This window comes from Branchiostoma belcheri, unplaced genomic scaffold (assembly GCF_001625305.1).
Source record: "Branchiostoma belcheri isolate BF01 breed outbred unplaced genomic scaffold, Haploidv18h27 scaffold85, whole genome shotgun sequence".
Classification (NCBI taxonomy): Eukaryota; Metazoa; Chordata; class Leptocardii; order Amphioxiformes; family Branchiostomatidae; genus Branchiostoma; species Branchiostoma belcheri.
In genome coordinates this window covers 932798-938716 of record NW_017804520.1, presented here as the reverse complement: position 1 = coordinate 938716, position 5919 = coordinate 932798, and positions in this window count along the sequence as shown.

The following is a 5919-nucleotide window of genomic DNA, read 5'->3' as shown; positions in this document are numbered from 1 at the left end:
CTGATTCTTTTACACTTGCACTTGAAAAAGAAAGAAAGGAAGAAAGAAAGAAAGAAAGAAAGAAAGAAAGAAAGAAAGAAAGAAAGAAAGAAAGAAAGGAAGAAAGAAAGAAAGAAAGAAAGAAAGAAAGAATGAAAGGAAGAAAGAAAGGAAGAAAGAAAGATACTTGTTGGCTTATTTTAGGGGGCACATGACTCAGCCTACCATCAGGACGCGCTGAACGGGACAGGTCCTCCACTGACGATGACTTTCCCGATGGAAAACAGCTCGACTGTTGACAATGTGAACACCCCGACTTCACCAACAATGGTCGCATATCTGTCAACCACGGGTAAGTACTGTCGATACATTGTGTATGATAATATGAATATGACACATAGTTTATATGTACATTGAACAATTGTATTGTATTTTATTGTATTATATTATATTAAATTGCATTGTATTGTGTTGTATTATGTTGCATTGCATTGTATTGTATTGTAATGAAAACATTCTGTCTTTGACTTTAAAGCTGAGTGTTAATTCGTTCCATGACTTTTTTCACCACACAGATATTGATGAATGTACCATAAACCCTTGTCAACATGGACGCTGTGAGAACCAAGGTGGCGGATACAAATGTACCTGCTCGGCTGGATGGACTGGACAGAACTGTCAGCAAGGTGAGCTTCCCCTATTGTATTGTATTGTATTATATTATATTATATCATATTATATTATATTATTTTGTATTGTATTGTATTGTATTGTATTGACTTGTATCAAAACATTCTGTCTCCGAGTTTCAAGCAGAGTATTAGCTCATAATTCCTTCCATGACTTTTTTTCACCAAACAGACCTTCATGAATGCACCACGAACCCTTGTCAACATGGACGCTGTGAGAACCAAGATGGTGGATACAACTGTACCTGCTCACCTGGATGGACTGGACAGAACTGTCAGCAAGGTGAGTTTTCCCTATTGTATTGTATTGTATTGCATTGTATTGTATTGTATTGTATTGTATTGTATTGTATGAAAACCTTCTGTCTTTAAGCTTAAAGCAGGGGTTTGATTAGTTCATTGTCAGTTCCTTGACTTGAAATACTGTTTTACCACACAGATATTGATGAATGCACCATGAAGCCTTGTCAACATGGACACTGTGAGAACCAAGATGGCGGATACAAATGTACCTGCTCACGTGGATGGACTGGACAGAACTGTCAGCAAAGTGAGCTTCCCCCTATTGTATTGTATTATATTATATTGTATTGTATTGTATTGTATCGTATCAAAACATCCTGTCTTTGAGTTACAAGCTGAGTATTAGTTCATAATTCGTTCCATGACTTTGACATGACAGACATTGATGAATGCACCACGAACCCTTGTCAACATGGACGCTGTGAGAACCAAGATGGTGGATACAGGTGCACCTGCTTACGTGGATGGACTGGAAAGAACTGTCAGCAAGGTGAGTTTTCCCTGTTATATTGTATTATATCATATCATATCATATCACATCATACCATATTGTATTGTATTTTATTGTATTGTATTGTATCAAAACATTCTGTCTTTGAGTTTCAAGCAGAGTATTAGCACATGACTTTTTTCACTACTCAGACATTGATGAATGCACCACAAACCCTTGTCAACATGGACGCTGTGAGAACCAAGATGGTGGATACAGGTGCACCTGCTCACGTGGATGGACTGGAAAGAACTGTCGCCAAGGTGACTAGTTTCTAGTCAGACCTATTCTTAAACCGTACAAAGACTTCCTTTTATTTTTCTTTTGAATAAATCCAGATATTACAAACTCAGTCGGTATGATTTTTCAGATCGGTTGATCTTTGAATATTGTTTACCTGGATGTCTAGCCTTCATCAACGTAAAAGATATCAAAACTTGTGGTGGGGCATGTTTATAGATAGCTGCATTTCTGTGAATATTGTATCTTTATCCTTCCCGATTGCTTAAAAAACAGCTAGAAGTTTTTGTCCTTGTCCTTCTTCTTTCATTTGAGGCAGCCGCCTTAAACTGGCTGAAGATTCTGCTGCCTTTTGTGGCTAAGGCTAGTACGAGATGGGATTCGCCAGGCCTCCATCCGGGTGATTTGTAGTGAATCACCAACTCCCAGACAGTATTAGTTTTTGTACCATCGCACACCGGGGCATGCCCCTACTCTTTTTCGAAAGGTGTGGTGGGTTCTTTTACGTGCTCGGGGTATGGCTCTCTGAGCCGAAAGCGCTACCGCTGCGCCACACGACCCCACGACTACTACACCATTGTTTCTTTCAGCCCTACAGTGTCGTCAGGGGTGGAGGAAATACAACAACTACTGCTACGGGTTGATACAAAAACGAGTCAGCTGGGATGAAGCGAATAAAATCTGTAAAAGGATGGGTGCACATCTTACGTCTATCAACGACGAGAAAGAGAACAACTTCATTAAATCCCTCACCTCCATGGGTTGGTAATATACATTTTGTACATCTTTGCAAGGCCATAGCTACTAGATAGAGCATCTTGCTGCTACAAGAATAGATTAGATATTATTCACATCAGAATGCTGAGGATGGCGAACGACTACGGCGTAAGACTGTGTTGATTTGGTTATACGGTTGGCAACCTCTGGGAACCCCGAAACTGATGCGAACGTGCGAATAAAAAAAAATTCGTGGAAAAAATGCCATTTTGAAACATGAATGAAAGACTTTTATTGTACGTTTGTGCTCTAACAAGCTAAGTATAGGCCATGAATAAACAGGAGAAAAGAATACAGAAATAACACTTAAACTATACATACTAATGTGGTCTACTACAGGTTCAGCCTCTTCTCGCTTCTTTAGGAAGTTATAGATGTAAGACCATATCGGGCTAATGATACATTGAACTTTTCTATTTTGTCTAAATGTCTAAAGTTTGGGAACTTATCTATTATATACGTATAGAGGGAATCCCTCTCATCTCTATATAACGTACAATCAACTACAAAATGGCATTCATCCTCAATATTATCTAAATTACAAAATTGGCAAATCCTTCGCTGTAGGAATGCGGTTGTGTCTGGCCTTTTTCTATATGGAGTTTGTATGAACTTATGTACGCGGTCATGAACGTTGAACAAATGAATAGACACTAAACTTTCCGTTAAACAGTTTTTCTTTAATTGCAGTTCGTAAAGGAATGGTCTGGATTGGACTATGGGATATACACAACGACAGGAAATGGGCTGATGGATCACGTGGTTCCTACACCAACTGGGCCCCTGGGGAGCCTAACAACAAAAAAATCCTGTTCTTCTTTGGTCCCGGAGAACACTGTGGTGGTCTAGATCTGTGGTGCGAGGTTTGTGTCCTGTTTGTTTTCCCCATTCTTCTATAGCAACAGGGAGAAGCCTATCAAATTATTTAACTTAGTGTATGTAGTGTTTGAGGATGCTACAATTATTGCATTGGTGATTATCAGGCGTTCTTCACGAGTGGAGTGTTGAACATCATAAGAATAAACCCCGACGAAGGGTCCACCAAAATGCCACAGATGTTTGTTTTGACCGTGTGAAAGAAAACAGTGCTTTTTTCAAACTGGAAATTACATATTACGTCTGCACCATGTACTATATTCAGGTTGTTTTTATCTTTCAAGCTCAACGTTGTCTCATATCTTTGTACACATATACAAGGAATCTATTGTTTTTCTTACATCAGCAAGTCAAAACAAACATCTGTGTCATCAAATCACTCCATTTTGGTGGACCCTTCGTCGGGGTTTATTCTTATGAAATTGCAGTTCAACACTCCATTCGTGAAGAACGCCTGATAAACACCAATACAATAATTGTATAATCGGTTAAGGTAATAGCTACTAATGGAAGGAACCGTGTGTAACATTTAATTGTGTATCACTTTCCACCTCAAGGATAGGGGCCTATGGAACGACGCCGATTGTAGCATGGTTCATCCCTTCGTGTGCAAGGCAACGCCTGGAGTAAAGTAAAGAAATCCAACAAGTCATCAAAGACAGAGTTGACGTAATAGTGAGTGTACGTCACCTTATTGAAGACCTTATACATGTATGAGATGACAACATATAGCACTGAGAGCCAGAGACTTTGGACGACAGTGGCTATTGCAGTTTGAGATTGGTACGAGTATTTTCTGATAGTCACAATCATAGAACTGATCTGTAGTCGTAATGATAACAGCTTTATAGCTTCATTTGTAATTATACACTTCTCACACGTACTACTCTTTTCAACCGAATTTGTTCCACGCTTCACCTGATTTTGCTAAAGCAGCCTTTCGACACCAAATTCGTATTGGTTAAGGTGATAGGAAGCAGGCAGAAGAACTACTGATGATCGATGTTCTTTGTAAGGCAGTAAAATGAAGATAAGTGGAACAATTTCACTACCTTTTTACTAATCCAAGTAGGGCAAGATTTGACTGCGTTTAAAAGTACATTTTAACGGTTGGAAAAGGATAACTTTTTTCTTACACTTTGGCTTTATATATTACACTCCAGAATGAATTACAAGTAGAGTTCCAATCATTTATCTATTTATTTATTTATTCATTCACTATTGTTTTGACTTTCTATTGTGAACTAATGACTTGGAGAATTGTATTGAAGCAACCGTGTTTGTAGTATCTAATTTATTATTAAGGTGTGAATCCAAACATGACGATCACATGTAACACATGATTTCTAGCGTTATGTTTTAACGATTTAAAAGACAGTGACCACGTTTTGATGGTCTCATATGCATAATATATGCATACGAAGAACACTATAGTATGAAGACTAATAGCAACATTTACAGTGAAAGTTATGAAATTATAAGAAGCAATAGAAGCAAAAACGTGACACATTATCGACTGTTTGAGTTGATCCATGTAAAATGAAACTTTAATTTACTGTGAAGAACCTCTACATAACTTATCCAATGAAAACTTTGTTGTAGGGATTTTCTTCAGAAGTGATTGATATTTTCAAAACTTGTGAATCAATTTATGGTAATTGCATATTGCACATTCGATATCGATGTCAACAAAAAACTTAACGTTACCTTCGAGACAGCAAAACCATAGCCGATACGTATTGCAACTTACATTTGTCCTCTTGACGGTGACTGAAAGCTACAAAAATGCTAAGCTATTGAACAAATAGCAAATGTACAGTGTACTCAAGTCATGTGAACAAATAGATGTCATTAAAATGTGTGTCGTTACAGTAAACCTCGTTGAAGGCTGGCTTTTATTACCTTGGCCAAGAAAGTTATGTTTTTGGATGTGTATGGGCCTTTATGAAATCTGGGATGTTGCTATATAGGAACATTATACAAACTTTGAGTATTAGGGTGAAATTAAGTATTGAGCCAAAGTACAATGTACGTGTGCACGTTGACAGAACACGTTATCAGAATGATGTGTGCAGTTCCGGGTACTTCCGCAGCATGTCGCTGCCCAGTTGGAAGTCTCTTACTTTACACAAACCTTGAACTTTACAATGTATGTGGTGAATCATAGTTTTAGCTTCATCTACAAACATTCGTCTCCTATAATTTTACTGCACCGAGTACCGATGTGTAACATTCTGTCAGACCTGTCTCTGGCGCGCGGTATTCGTACCATCAGACTTGTCCTTGGTGCTGAAGATGAACTCACGTCAATTTCAAACGTTAACGGGACGGTTCTTAATTTTAAAACGGTAGCAAAACCATAGCCGATACTTCTTTGTAAAGAAAAAAAGAGAAAATATTCAACAGAAGAAAAAAGCACATAAACACACACAGAAGCAAATACTACCAAACTAAGAAACATTCATTTTCTCCATTTGACGTAACATACAATAATTATTCCAACTAGTTTTAAATTCAATTTTGAATGGGGATGATCGGATAAAGTGTTTTTAACTGGACAATAAC